At 45.6% G+C, this 15,824-nt stretch overlaps 1 pseudogene; it reads right to left on the reverse strand.

Annotated features, from left to right (window-relative positions):
* Positions 1-222: 222 nt before the first annotated feature.
* LOC142285895 (U2 spliceosomal RNA) lies at positions 223-429 on the reverse strand (annotated as a pseudogene).
* Between the last annotated feature and the right edge of the window lie 15,395 nt (positions 430-15,824).

Here is a 15,824-nt window from a genome sequence, read left to right on the forward strand (position 1 = left end):
AGCAGAGTTGGTCAAGTTGAGTGGAGATGAGTTTGCTATTTGGCACAGCTTTTTGCATCAATAAAGCAAGTAAAAGGTGTGAAAGATAAAAAAAAGGGTGAAAGTGTGAAAAGTGAATTGGCCAAATTGAGGTGCATATAAAGTTTTTGCTTTCTTTCAATTAACTAATGGGGCTCATTTGAATCAGGTGAATTGAGTTCTGCTTTTGGAAACTGGGTTAAGAAGGGGTGCACCGGTCCTGGAGGTACTGCAATACCAGGTCAATGCGTGCAGTGGACAGAGCAAGATTTTTTCCATCTCCTTGTTCTAAAAATCCATTTAATATATGGTCCCCAGAGAGGGGACGTATCAGATATTAAACTGATAAGAACAGATTTAATTTTTTTTTTTTTCTGTTTATCAGTAGGACTTCAAAATAACAAAGGTGATCGCCTCCCGTTGCCTGGGAACCGTCCAGGCACAAGAGGGCTATGTGTCACCAGAAGGCGCACACACTTCCTCAAGGCCGGCAGACGTGCAATCCCAGGCACCTTCCAGTACCGACCAAGGTAGCGTCCTCCGAAACTACACTTGATCTTAGCCAAAAGGCCGAGAAGCTATAACCCGAATTGGTTACGGCCTTGAGTGGCACCCTGGCCTATACCGGACACATCTTAGGGAGAGGGAGACAAACCCACGCCTACAGAAGACATTTTGTCACCCAAGCCAACCCTTGAAAAGGCTGTTTTGCAGAGCAAAAACAAGAAGAATGGTGCTTTTTGCAGCCGCCGCCCACTGCAATGAATCTGAATAACTCCTCCTTTTGGACACAAGCACCTCCCCTCCCCCTTGCAGTCTTTCCAATTCATGATACAAAAAGACGGACGGACAGGACAGGACAGGACAGGCTGCCTGACTTTCCGTCACTGCCACCCTTTGCCATCCTTGCCCGTAGAAAGCCCTTTCATCATCCCCAAACCCTAATCTTTTCCCTTCCCTTCCCAGATGCGTCTCACTCCCTTTCATTAGGAAGTGAGCGCAGCCTTTTCTCCGTTCTGCACATGCGCGACGTTAAACACAAATGCGCAGGCGTGCGTTCCATTACCCTCACTGCATTCCACTCCCATACAGGAAGTGGGCGCAGCTATTACTACGGTCGCACATAAAAGAACCCACGGCCACCACTGCACATAGCTGACTCCACCACAGGACACCCACTTCTACACCAACGCAGGTAAGACAGGATCGGCACCTCTATGCTCCCGTTACAATCAGGCTCAGTCACCATGTGATAACGCTCTCAACTCTTTAGTTGCAGGCTCCCCTTGCTTCACCTCCACTGGCTGTGCTGCCATTTCCTCTCCCACCTGGAAGGTATACTTTATTCCACTATTTTCCTGTTTCTCTCTTCCCCCTTTTCCCATAACCTACTTTTATCTGCATTTGTGGGGTATCTATATGCTATTTACATCATAGTTTTATTCATTAATATGGAAGGGAAGAGTGCCCATGAGAGTGTTGAACTGTGGAGAGCAAGAGATTAAGCTGCTCCGATTTGCCACCATTGATAAGCTGTTCTCAGTAGATACACATGCTATCCAAACAGCAGCATCCACCATTGCTTCAGCCCACCCATTCAGTGACAGCTCACCAAGTCAGCCAGAGGAGTGGTGTAAGGAATTACACGTAGGCACTGACTCCACACCTTCACATCACAAGAAGGGGGTCTACAGGCTAGTGCAAGAATACGAGCAAGTCTTCAGCAAACATCCGCTAGACTTTTGAAGAATAAAAGGGGTCAAACACTACATCCCCACAAGTGCACACCCACCCATCAAAGAGAGATATAAGCCAAAACTACCTGCACATTACCAGTGTACCAAGGACATGTTGAGCAACATGAAGGAGGCTGGGGTTATCCGTGACAGTTGTAGCCTCTGGGCAGCTCCGTTGGTCCTGTTAAAGAAGAAGGACAGCACCACTCCCCTGTATTGAGGAATAGCTAGCTGCATTGAGAACTGCAAATTATTTTTCTACCCTTGATCTCACTAGTCGCTATTGGCAAGTGTCCGTTGCTGAGGCAGACCGGGAGAAGACCGCCTTTGCCACCCCGATGGGTCTCTGCGAGTTCAAAAGCATGCCCTTCGAGCTGTGCAATTTGCCAGGAACCTTCCAGAGGCTGATGGAATGCTGCTTGGGACACCGAAACTTTGAAACGGTACTGCTATACCTTTATGATGTTATTGTTTATTCTAAAGCAAACAAGATTTTAGGGTGTATAAAAAGGGAGATTAGATCCGGTGATCCCAACGTATTGTTACCCCTCTATAAATCACTTGTAAGGCCACATCTGGAATATGGGGTAAAGTCCTGAGCAGGTTGATAACCATTGGTTTGAGCATGGTAGGGTGTAGTGCGCATCTTCCTGCATCGGTAAAAGCTGCAGAAGTCCTTGAAGATTTCCGCTTCAAAGGCTGTGCCTTGATCTGTGAGGACTCTCTCTGAGTAGCCATGAGGTCTGCATAAGTGTGCTTGGAAGACCTTCGCTGCAGTATGGGCCATTAGATCTTTGACTTGTACCACAACCATAAATCTCGAGTAGTTGTCTACCATCGTAAGTGCATACGTGAGCTCGCCTCGATATTCTGCAACAAAACTCCCTTTTTCGATTTCAGTTTCAGCAAACACTCCTCTTCCTGTAGAAAATATTTATCATTACCTAAGACAGTCATTCTAATGCATGACAATATTAAGGCAATTTAGTTAAAACTTGTTTTAACTCACCTTTAAGGGGATTGATGTATTTCATGGTCAATCCAGGTTTGTCAGTGATGGCACTGACATAATGTATGGCGTCTTTTTCGGGCGTTATCCTTTGCCTTTTCATTGTGAAAATCCAGTTGCCTATATCAAAGCAAATTCTACTACTTGTAAAGTATGCAGAAAATGAAATGTAGAACATATAACATCAACTGCTTAGGAACGCATCATAGGTTAGTACTTAAAAGGATATTGTCATGTTCTAGTCATAATGCAAGCTGGACATTTTTCATGTTACCCTGTAATCGCCGGCCTGTTCTAATGCTCACAAGCCAAGATATAGGCTCAGCTGCTAAGGCTTCCCTCTGCCTTCTGAATGAAACTTGAATATGTCTGGGTCACTGTGTATATAGCAGGTGCTCAGAAAAAATAAGAGTCAATTCAATAGAAATAGCTCTGGCACACTATAGTGATCAATAACGTAAGAAAAGAACTCTTGGAATGCTGAAAATTCTTTATTTGTGCAAAAGGATAATTCATCCAACGTTTCGACCTTGTTTTTAGGTCTTTATCAAGGATAAAGTTATCTAAGATCATAAAGGGTTACAAAACCATATAAACACGTAATTAGTACATAGTACAACATAACAGTACAATATATTGCTACTTGAGAGTACAATGGGTCAAATGACCATGATGCACATACAAAAAATTTTTCCAAAGCCATAGTGAAAACATTTGTACTGAGGAAAGAAAATTTCCACATGACCTATCTGGAGAAACATTCTGGATCAAACAACCAAAAATAGTCAAGCAGGTAAATACACACCTATATGGATAACAGGATGATATGTGTTCAATTGTATAGCGTCATTGCCATTAAGGTACAAATGGAAAACTTGCAATCCTATATAGTGAAGGAAATGAACACATATCATATCAAAGAACACAGGAACATGGGTGTGAGAAAAACCTCAATGTTTATACTTTGTTCTTTATAATGGTGTGAACATGTATATGTCTCAGTACCTTATGCACTTGAGAATTCTAGTGAGTAGATCATGAAAGCCTATTTCAGAACTGGAATCGGTAAATAATTGTAGGTGGAATCTAAATGAAAAGATGGTACAAGTGTTATCATGACACGTGGGCTATAACACAATGAGGGGCACTGCAGCCAGAAACTTGAGATGCTGCCCCCTGACTGCTGGCCCCTATGCATGTTTAAATAGAGGTCTCCCCCTAGAAAGACACTGACCTGCCGCCCCCGCCTCCTGTGGTGTGACTGGCCTAAGCCCCGCCTCCTGGATACATATCACCGTGCTGCCCAGCTTCCAGCCTCTCGGCTGCAGGACCCGGACCTGTTTGGGCAGCCGGACACAGGGACCCGCTCCTGGAGGCGGTAAGAGAGCTATCAGCAGGGAGGTAAGCGTTTCAGCTCACAGCACTGTTAGCTGTGAGCGGCTCCCTCTATGCTGAGGCACAAGCGATGTGTGACCGGTGAGCGCGGCGTTCTAAGGGAACTACCCGCCCGCTGGTCCGCTTGTGCTCGCCATTATTTAACAACCTCACCCCCCCCCTCCCCCCACCCCCCCCCCCTCCTCCCACCCCCCCCTCCTCCCCTAAAATCAGCATGGAGGAAAGCGTTCTGCTCACGGCGCTGTTTGCTATGAGCGGCTCCCTCCCTGCTGAGGCTCAAGCTACGTGCGCCGGCGAGCGGCGTTCTGAGGGAACTACCCGCCCGCCGGTCAGCTTGAGCCGCCATTAAGTTTGAAAAAGAGCGCTTCGCGCTCTTTGTCATTGGCCCCGCCCACCCGCCGCCCAGCAACCGCCGACCAGACACCGTCGCCAGTGCCGAGGAGGAGCTGGGTAGGGCTGTGTGCGCTCTGCACGGCACCTAAAAGGTGTGCCTCAGAGCGCAGCTGAAAAGCTCCGTTCTGAGGCGCATGGTGCCGGTAGAGAACGTGCGCTCAGCCTGCAGCTCCTGCCATAGACAGAGCAGGAGCTGCCGGCAAAGCGCACGGAAGTGACATGTCACTTCTTAGAACACAGCGATTCGGGCAACAGCTGAATCGCTGCGTTCTACTATGCAACGTGCGTACGGCCTCTACACAGTCTCCATAGACTGTGCAGGGGACGCAGGACGCATGAATTAGGCACACAGCCTAATTGAAGTGCAGACTCAGTGCAGTCCCTGTCACAGCGCAGGTTGGAGGCACGGTAGGGGAGAATCTAGTATGCAGGCACTAACCTGCAAGAGTCAAATCACCCCATCCCACACGCACTGAACTTCCCCTCCCCTCCGTTTGTATGCCCCGGGAATGCCAAGGGGGCTAGCCTGGGAATGAACCAGGGACCATGTGGGTCTCCCAGTGAGCGGGCGGGTTAAGGGATTCTGTTAGGACTTCAATGTTCAAATTGAGGGGGGCTGGTAGTGAACAGGGGCAAGAAGCAACAGTCAGCAGGTGGCGTGTTTTCCCTCCTGCTGATACCACACCTACACCAAGCCCCCTCCCAGGCCAAAACACACTCCATTTGACATTATGACAATGGTGACTGTTAACAGCCCCGCCCCGTTGTCACACAGGGGATTTCAGCATGTTATGGCGGCGGTGGGTGCGGTGCCGACTATCGCGTTGTACGGTCATGTGCAGGGGTCACGGTAGCAAGCTTTGGCATGGGTAGCCACCATGTCCGGAGTCTGTCATCTTAACCCTTGGATAGGTGTGAGCGTCGTCGTAGCAGGCGTTACGTGGGTAGATCTAGATCCAGTCGTCTTGTCATTTCCTGAATCACCAGGTGAGTACCCTGATGGGGAATGCGGGGTGGGATAAGTCCCCCTAGGGAGGATAACGTGACGTCACAGGTAACAGGCGTCCCGCCCAGCTCTACATGTTGTCACTAAGTTATTTATAACAATGTTATTGGTGCTGAGGGAATCGCCCTCCCCCGTTTCTGTTAAAAGCTGTGATGGTATCTAGCATTCCTACCCCTTGTAGACAGCATTCCACAATCTACCTGCTCTAACTGTAAAGAAGCCTTCCCTATTTCGGAGGATTAAGTTTGGTGGCAGTTTATTTATATTGACCACACGGGTATTTATACAAATTATTATTATTTATTATGCGCCATATAATTCATGGCGCTTTGCATGCGAAAGGGGTTTTTACATAATAGGTACCAGTATAATAATCATAAACCGTACAAGGCACAGACTGGTACAGGGGGAGAGAGGACCCTGCCCTCGAGGGCTCACAGTCTACAGGGGATGGGTGAGGAGACAGTAGATGAGGGCAGAGCTGATTGTGCGGCGCTGTATCGGACTGAGGGTTACGGCAGCTTGTAGGCCTGTCGGAAGAGGTACAAATGAGATATCCTCTGAGACGTCTTTCAAAAATTAAACATATCTTAATTTTTCAACCTTAGTTTAATACAGGCGGCCTCCATTCCTTGTAATAATCTTGTTGCCACCGGTTAACTGACCCTTCAAGTGATTTATTGATTAGTGACAATATTATGGGATCACGGGATCTAACCCCCCTGTTTTACCCCTAATGTCATGCTGTAATTGAAAGAAGGGATCTATATTGGTCACAGTTAGTTTTATCGAAATGTGAGAAGTATATCTCTGTACATTTGCATGGTTTGATTGTTTTTCTAAAACTGCTTCTTTTTTGTAGTGAAGTAATTTTCATCCTTTTTTACTAGATTTTCCCTCTTTGGTTAATTACGTATGTTTTAATTGGTTTTCCTTACCGTAAGAACTGAAAATAAACAAGTGAGATGGGAAAACCGGCAATGTTAGCTATTCGCAGAATAATTATGCCCGCTAATATTTTCTGGACAATTACTTCCACATACATATTCTAAAAGGTATAAATTCACTTTTAGTTTTTGTGTGCGTTGCATGGATTGGGGACGCTGCCCCATCGGGGCTTACGGTCTGGATTCCCTATCTGTATGTTTATGGGGGTGTGGGAGGAGGCTAGAGTGCCCGGAGTAGACCCACGCAGTCACGGGGAGAACGTACAGGCTCCTTGCGGATGGTGTCCTTGGCGGGATTTGGGCCCAGGACCCCAGGGCTGCAGCTAGCCATTGAGCCACCGTGCCATGCCATAATAGTTTCAAGAGCAGGAACAGACAGATTTGTAGATGGAGTATTACGGCGTTGCAGGGCCAGCTGTTTGGGATCATTTGCGATACAAAGTGTTTATATAGTTATATATAAAAAAAAAAAAAAAAAAAAAAAAATGCTCCTTATGCTGGGCCCGGGGGGACATGGTCCATTAACCTAACTTTGATTGCGCCTTTCCCCCTATTTCGGTTCCAGCTACACAAAAGGGGGGGTGGACTGGGAAATAGGAGAATGACCAGTGGTCCGACGATGCCGGTGGGTAAAAGCCTTAACCAACTACAGCCCTTTCCTCGAATAAGTAATCAGGCTGATTAGGTTTTTGTGGCTTGGAATGATTATGGGTCAACGCAGGGTTGAAGGCAAAACAGGCATCTGGGTTCCGGGTTAGTATCGGGCACCTTATTGCAATCCCAATCTCAGGTATTTTGGTAACTCAACCCACCAGCAGGATCAAGGTTGGAGTTCTCAGCTAGATGGTGGGGTGCTCGGTGAAGTTAGGCCTATGATCCGGGCCTCCATTTTGCATTGACCTGACGGTTCGATGGTACGTTATTCAGCGGGTGTTGCTCTGGTGGTTGATGTGCGTGACGATTTTACAAGCCACCCTCTAGTAATACACACCCTGCAGTATTCAGCGAATGTGCACCAATTTCGGTTGCAAGCAAACTGTTACGAGGTCGGTCTTCCCATTTTTAAATTGCGGAACGGTACTGAAGCGATGAGGGTCTTGTGGGGTGAAAGGTATTGAAGGGTTGGATGATTATGGTAAGCGAGTGGAGCACAGTAGGCCTATTCTTTTTTAGCCGAAGATTGTTTGTTTTGTTTTAAAAAAAAAAAAAAAAAAAAAAAAGAAAAAAGTGGGGGTTTGGATTGTTCGCCCCATTGCAAATCTATACATTGATATTTTGGATCTTTTTCCCTCACTCGGCGGGTGTCCCGACGTTGTCGTTTATGTCTCTTAGGCGAGCGGGTGTATGGGACCAGTTTTTACCCATGACGACGGCCCTTCATTTTAGCGTTACGTAGTTGGTCCTCCATTTTGTGGGCTGGTTTTTGGTTGGTAATGCGACGGTTACTCGTTATTTTGGTGTTTGCCAGCCGTGGTACCCGGCACGTACTCTCCCAGAGTTGGGGTGCTACAAGGCTTCAGGAGCCAGTATACATGAGCACAGTTTTCAGTGGATCAGGTAACGACAATGGAAATGCATTATGAGGGACGTCAGGTCGGAGTTGGTTTTTTGAAATCGGGTTTTATTCGACACGTAAGGAGATTCAGAACAGTGTACAGGGCTAATGTAAAATGACATGATTGTGATTTGTTTATCCAAAAAAAAAAAAAAAAAAATTTTTTGTGGGTTTTTGTCTTTTTGTCAGTACCACCTTGGAGAGACGAGGTGTTTGATGGTTACGAGAATTCCCTGTTCTGACAGTGTTTTTGCCTTTCAGATCCAAGTCGGCCCAGTGATTGGGTCCGAGGTTACTTCCATGTATGTTGTCTGCGAGGAGAGCGGATCTTCGCCTCTTCGCCTTGGTGGTCGGTTCTTGGTTCCTGTTACAGTGAAAGTAATTGGAAAGGTTGCCGGAGCTTGGCTCAGCTGTGGGTCTATCAGAGGCGATCAAGATTGCGTGAGCTCTCTTTTCTACAACCGACTTGGTGATACACATAGGCTTCAAGTAGCTGGTCCAAGGCCGTCTAGCTAGGCCTCTTACCCTTATCCGGTCAGAGAGGTACAAGTTTCCCTGTTTTAGTGTGGAGTGTTACAACGATCCGGTCGAAGGTTACCCTCTGGCCCAGGTGGCTTGGAGCTATGGAAGAATGTGATAAGGATCTCTCCTGGCGCATGGTCGATCAGGGCCTACCCAAGTTGTGCTGTTAATAAAGTGTTTTTTAAAAAAAAAAAAAAAAAAAGAGGTTGTTGGTCTGGCACCGCCAGCTGGAAGGCAATATTTGGCTGTCCTTAAGCTCGGATGGGTACACCCCAAAATGATGATGTTATGGATATGGTGGTTTCGGAAATGCCTGGGACGGCTCAGGTATTTCAGTTTTTGGGGGGGGTCGCAGCTTGCTGGCGCGGTGCTGCTCCTTGGCGGAAGGGGTAGAAAAAGTGGTGGTGAAATACCCGCGCCGGACGGCCGGAAGGCGGTACATTTACCTGAACCCCGTGATGTTGGCAAGTTAATGCCTGGTTTAAAGCTGCGACCAAATTTTATGCCAAAAGATGAGAGTGGTTTTTTCTCCATGCCTCTCTCCAAAATGGAAAATTCAAATAAAAGTATTTTAATTTATAAGAGAACGGTGTCGTGTCTTTCTAGGGGGGAAAAATGGTGGTAGTTGGGTCCTGGCAGTCTGAGGGGCACTGCAGCCAGAAACTTGAGATGCTGCCCCCTGACTGCTGGCCCCTATGCATGTTTAAATAGAGGTCTCCCCCTAGAAAGACACTGACCTGCCGCCCCCGCCTCCTGTGGTGTGACTGGCCTAAGCCCCGCCTCCTGGATACATATCACCGTGCTGCCCAGCTTCCAGCCTCTCGGCTGCAGGACCCGGACCTGTTTTCCCACCCTCCCTCCCTTTTTGTTTTCCAAGTTGATTGAGTTTTCTGTGTTTAAGTCGCAGCAGCGGAAGGGGTAGAAAAAGTGGTGGTGAAATACCCGCGCCGGACGGCCGGAAGGCGGTACATTTACCTGAACCCCGTGATGTTGGCAAGTTAATGCCTGGTTTAAAGCTGCGACCAAATTTTATGCCAAAAGATGAGAGTGGTTTTTTCTCCATGCCTCTCTCCAAAATGGAAAATTCAAATAAAAGTATTTTAATTTATAAGAGAACGGTGTCGTGTCTTTCTAGGGGGGAAAAATGGTGGTAGTTGGGTCCTGGCAGTCTGGACCGTGTGACAAAGAAGAAAGGAGAGAAAGAAGAGGAAGAAAATGCAACTACCTGTAACATTACGTGATAGTCACTGGTAAGTATCACTTGACAATTCAAGTGAAAAAGGATTCCTTTATTAAAGGGTTCTCAGTCGCCTCAGGATCATGAAATACTAGGGTAAATGATATGAGAATGGGTAAGAAGCACCACTAAAGGAAATATGAGATGCAGGACATATATCTATAAACCCCTGAACTACATGATAGAAATAAAAAGAAGAAAAAAGAAAAAAAAGAAGAAAGAAGAAGAACACATAGAATGCGGAAAGAGAATGGGTACAACTACCTGAGTTACTGCAGGGAGGCCCCTGGTTGGTATTGTGAGGGTTAGTGGAATTCCTTCACTGAAGGGTTCTCAGTTGCCTCAGGTTCGTGAAAAATGCTATAGACAAATAATGCCCGGAGAAAAGGGGTTCATATACAGCGAATAATGGTAATACAAGGTACATGTGTCACATGTAATAGTATATATATATATATTGTACTAAGCTCTACAACAGAAATAGAAAGTAGTCCCTCTGCCTTCTGTCTAGGTGCCCTGAGTTATGTCCTGTAAACTGTCACAGGGACCCAGACACACATGTGTAGTAGGGGAATATCCCTGCTGAGATGCCAGTGCTAGAGCACTCGTTTGCTGTGGAGTTGAACGCTATGTGAGCAGTTCTTACCTTCAATGAGCAGAAGTCTCTTTTTTCAGATTTCAATATCTCTGTGGGTATCTGGCAGAAATATAGAATACTCTTTACTGCTAAGACCCTGTACACCACTCCCACTAAAGGGGGCTTTACACGCTGCGACATCGCTAATGCGGAGTCGTTGGGGTCACGGAATTTGTGACGCACATCCGGCCGCATTAGCGATGTTGCTGCGTGTGACACCGATGAGCGATTTTGCATCGCTGCAAAAACGTGCAAAATCGCTCATCGGTGACATGGGTCTCCATTCTCGATTATCGTTACTGCAGCAGTAACGATGTAGTTCTTCGCTCCTGCGGCAGCACACATCGCTCCGTGTGACACCGCAGAAACGAGGAACCTCTCCTTACCTGCCTCCCAGCCGCTATGAGGAAGGAAGGAGGTGGGCGGGATGTTCCGGCCACTCATCTCCGCCCCTCCGCTGCTATTGGGCGGTCGCTCAGTGACGTCGCTGTGACGCCGCACGGACCGCCCCCTTAGAAAGGAGGCGGTTCGCCGGTCACAGCGACGTCGCCTGGCAGGTAAGTATGTGTGACGGGTCTGGTCGGTGTTGTGCAGCATGGGCAGCGATTTGCCCGTGTCGCGCAACAGATGGGGGCGGGTATCCACACTAGCGATATCGGGACCGATATCGCAGTGTGTAAAGTAGCCTTTAATAAACTGTGTAAAGGATTTTAAGTAAAAATCCACAATAAACCAGCGCTAGATGGGTTTTTATAATTTTATTAATAGACCACAAATAAAACATTTTTTGCTATCCTTGTTTCAAGACAGAGTATTTGATAATATACAATACACTGATTATTACTAAAACCAAGGACCACATAAAACAAGGACCACATAAAATAAAAAATGAAAGTAATGAGAATAAAATTATTTTGTATAACCAATTAACTTCGAGGTGATACAATATTCACATTGATTTAGTTTTACCAGTCTAATGTAATGCCCCGGCCGGTGGCATATATTTTGTTTGGTTAATAATTTAGACTTATACAATGAAAGATGTACTATACCACCCCTGGCTAACTTACAAGTTTTAAGTTGTACAATATAAGTTTGCGACGTTATATTCATATATAGGAAGGCAAACAATATTGGCAATTTAGTGGCACCCACCATACGTAATCTTACAGCACCTAATAAGGGAGGATTATTTGGCCTGAAAGGTTTTTTTCCATGCAAAAGCTGTATAGTATGTAAGAATACAAAAAATATTTCACGGAAATCCTTCTTACAGGGGCAGTCAGAAGTCATGATTAGAGAATTTATTACATGTCAATCAAAGGGAGTAGTATATTGCATTCAATGTCCCTGTCAGAAAAAATACATTGGGAGAACTATTAGACCCCTATGGAAAAGGGTGGGTGAGCACATTAGAAGTGTTAAAAATAAATGTACTAAGCACCCCCTATCCAGACATTATGTGTTAAAACATGGAGGGTCCTTTAAAGGATCCCAAGTATGGGGCGTACAAAAAATAACTAAGGATTGGAGAGGTGGCGATTTCATTAAAAAAATGTCACGAGCAGAAAGCCAATGGATTTTTGAATTGAACACCTTGAAACCATATGGACTCAATAATGATATAGAACTGTTTGCTTTTAATTAATTTATATTTTTATAGGTAGAGGAGTAATAGGTACTGATAATAATACGGAGAGAAGGAAAAAAAAAAAAAAAAAAAAAAAGCGATTGTCATGGAGATATATGTGTATATATGCATAATATATATTAAAATTGGTGCTTCACTTGCCCAAGGTTGATGTAGATATAAGGGGCTTTTCATATTATAGCAAATTTATATTACACCTTTATGATGTCCTTTTGTTAAATTTATTGTTGAAAAAAAGCATATGCATATATACACATTGTCTTCCCAGTATATGATGATACAAGCAAGGCTATATCTTTTTAGAAAAACCTTTAGAAAAACCTTTGCACATAATTATATTATATGGCTATTATGAACGGTCTTTCACAAATTGATATATGTAGTGGTCATTGAATGTTGGTTGAATTTAAACATTGTTTAATTTTATGCAAATTATAACCAATTAAATATATGCATAAATAGTGCTCTAGGCAACAGCTGAGTTATCCTTGAGGAAGGGGGCCGTTACACGCCCCCGAAACGCGCGTCGGATCAGTTTTCTTTTTTTTAGCCTACCTCACCTGTGCGTTGATAACCTGCCAAGTAATCTCTCCCTCGTGTGGAATCAACCGGCTTCCACTGGACACGGTACGGATTGCCTGCTGGAGAGGTTGAGAGGTTACCGCTGACATTTCCTTTGTCTGCAACCAGGATACATTGGTACCTCCAGCGATTCTGCATTGCTCGTTTGGAAGCGGATCGGAGCCTTGTGTGGTGCTAACCTGCCAAGCAACTTCCTCCTGTGTGGAATCAGTCAGCTGACACTGGATACGGTCTGGACTGCCCGCTGGAGAGGCTGAGTAGTTACCGCTGATCTTATTGTTGTCCGCAGCCAACATCTTGGTGCTTTCAGTGGCTTCGTACTGCTTGATTTCGAAAGTACATTTGGGAGAATACGGGACCGGCTGGTTTGTGGCCTTGTGAAGTGTTATAAAGGCTCTGTAAAGAGGGATGTCGGTAACCATACATCTCCCCCAGAGCCAGCACTAGTCGCGGCCACTGGCCTCAAAACGTCCGCTCTGGAAGTCTAACAGGTCAATCCTGTACATAGCGGTTCCAGCCTAATCAACGGAGAAATCCGGGGTGTTTTTTGCGGTCAAGTTGTTGTGAGGTTTATTCCCCCAGGCCCTGGGGGCGAATATAACGTCGCAAACTTATATTGTACAACTTAAAACTTGTAAGTTAGCCAGGGGTGGTATAGTACATCTTTCATTGTATAAGTCTAAATTATTAACCAAACAAAATATATGCCACCGGCCGGGGCATTACATTAGACTGGTAAAACTAAATGAATGTGAATATTGTATCACCTCGAAGTTAATTGGTTATACAAAATAATTTTATTCTCATTACTTTCATTTTTTATTTTATGTGGTCCTTGTTTTATGTGGTCCTTGGTTTTAGTAATAATCAGTGTATTGTATATTATCAAATACTCTGTCTTGAAACAAGGATAGCAAAAAATTTTTTATTTGTGGTCTATTAATAAAATTATAAAAACCCATCTAGCGCTGGTTTATTGTGGATTTTTACTTAAAATCCTTTACACAGTTTATTAAAGGCTACTTTACACACTGCGATATCGGTCCCGATATCGCTAGTGTGGATACCCGCCCCCATCTGTTGCGCGACACGGGCAAATCGCTGCCCATGCTGCACAACACCGACCAGACCCGTCACACATACTTACCTGCCCGGCGACGTCGCTGTGACCGGCGAACCGCCTCCTTTCTAAGGGGGCGGTCCGTGCGGCGTCACAGCGACGTCACTGAGCGACCGCCCAATAGCAGCGGAGGGGCGGAGATGAGTGGCCGGAACATCCCGCCCACCTCCTTCCTTCCTCATAGCGGCTGGGAGGCAGGTAAGGAGAGGTTCCTCGTTTCTGCGGTGTCACACGGAGCGATGTGTGCTGCCGCAGGAGCGACGAACTACATCGTTACTGCTGCAGTAACGATAATCGAGAATGGAGACCCATGTCACCGATGAGCGATTTTGCACGTTTTTGCAGCGATGCAAAATCGCTCATCGGTGTCACACGCAGCAACATCGCTAATGCGGCCGGATGTGCGTCACAAATTCCGTGACCCCAACGACTCCGCATTAGCGATGTCGCAGCGTGTAAAGCCCCCTTTAGTGGGAGTGGTGTACAGGGTCTTAGCAGTAAAGAGTATTCCATATTTCTGCCAGATACCCACAGAGATATTGAAATCTGAAAAAAGAGACTTCTGCTCATTGAAGGTAAGAACTGCTCACATAGCGTTCAACTCCACAGCAAACGAGTGCTCTAGCACTGGCATCTCAGCAGGGATATTCCCCTACTACACATGTGTGTCTGGGTCCCTGTGACAGTTTACAGGACATAACTCAGGGCACCTAGACAGAAGGCAGAGGGACTACTTTCTATTTCTGGTGTAGAGCTTAGTACAATATATATATATATACTATTACATGTGACACATGTACCTTGTATTACCATTATTCGCTGTATATGAACCCCTTTTCTCCGGGCATTATTTGTCTATAGCATTTTTCACGAACCTGAGGCAACTGAGAACCCTTCAGTGAAGGAATTCCACTAACCCTCACAATACCAACCAGGGGCCTCCCTGCAGTAACTCAGGTAGTTGTACCCATTCTCTTTCCGCATTCTATGTGTTCTTCTTCTTTCTTCTTTTTTTTCTTTTTTCTTCTTTTTATTTCTATCATGTAGTTCAGGGGTTTATAGATATATGTCCTGCATCTCATATTTCCTTTAGTGGTGCTTCTTACCCATTCTCATATCATTTACCCTAGTATTTCATGATCCTGAGGCGACTGAGAACCCTTTAATAAAGGAATCCTTTTTCACTTGAATTGTCAAGTGATACTTACCAGTGACTATCACGTAATGTTACAGGTAGTTGCATTTTCTTCCTCTTCTTTCTCTCCTTTCTTCTTTGTCACACGGTCCATTGTGTTATAGCCCACGTGTCATGATTAGAGTTGAGCGCGGTTCGTGGTTCGTGGTTCTCCAGTTCTAGGCTCGAGTGATTTTGGGGCATGTTCTAGATCGAACTAGAACTCGAGCTTTTTGCAAAAGCTCGATAGTTCTAGAAACGTTCGAGAACGGTTCTAGCAGCCAAAAAACAGCTAAATCTTAGCTTGGTTTCTGCTGTAATAGTGTAAGTCACTCTGTGAATCAAACTATTATCACATTTCAGTGTATAGTGTGCGTGAACAGCGCCTTCAGATCACTGCTGTTTCTATAATGGCGATCGCCATTTTTTTTTTTTTTTCTTGTCTTCCTTCCCTAAGCGCGCGCGTCTTGTGGGGCTGGCCAGCATGTCAGCCAATCACAGACACACACACACCTAAGTGGACTTTGAGGCAGAGAAGCAACGGCATGTGTGATAGGATCTGCATGTCACATGTCCCTGCATTATAAAACCGGACATTTTCTTCACGATCGCCATTATCTGCCTTCTGCGTCTTTGGTGTCAGACATCACTGTCGCAGATCCGTCCTTTGTCCTATCGCCGATACAGCTGTATGCGCTGCATACACAGCGTTAGACAGCTTAGGGAGAGCACATTCTAGCAGTCCTTTTAAGGGCTCGTACCGGCAGGGTCAGAGAGCCATAGGTGAAAGGTCCTGCAAACAGCAACAGCGTCTGTGTAGCCCAGGTCAGGGATTTCCTCCC

This window comes from Anomaloglossus baeobatrachus, unplaced genomic scaffold (assembly GCF_048569485.1).
Source record: "Anomaloglossus baeobatrachus isolate aAnoBae1 unplaced genomic scaffold, aAnoBae1.hap1 Scaffold_63, whole genome shotgun sequence".
NCBI lineage: Eukaryota > Metazoa > Chordata > Amphibia > Anura > Aromobatidae > Anomaloglossus > Anomaloglossus baeobatrachus.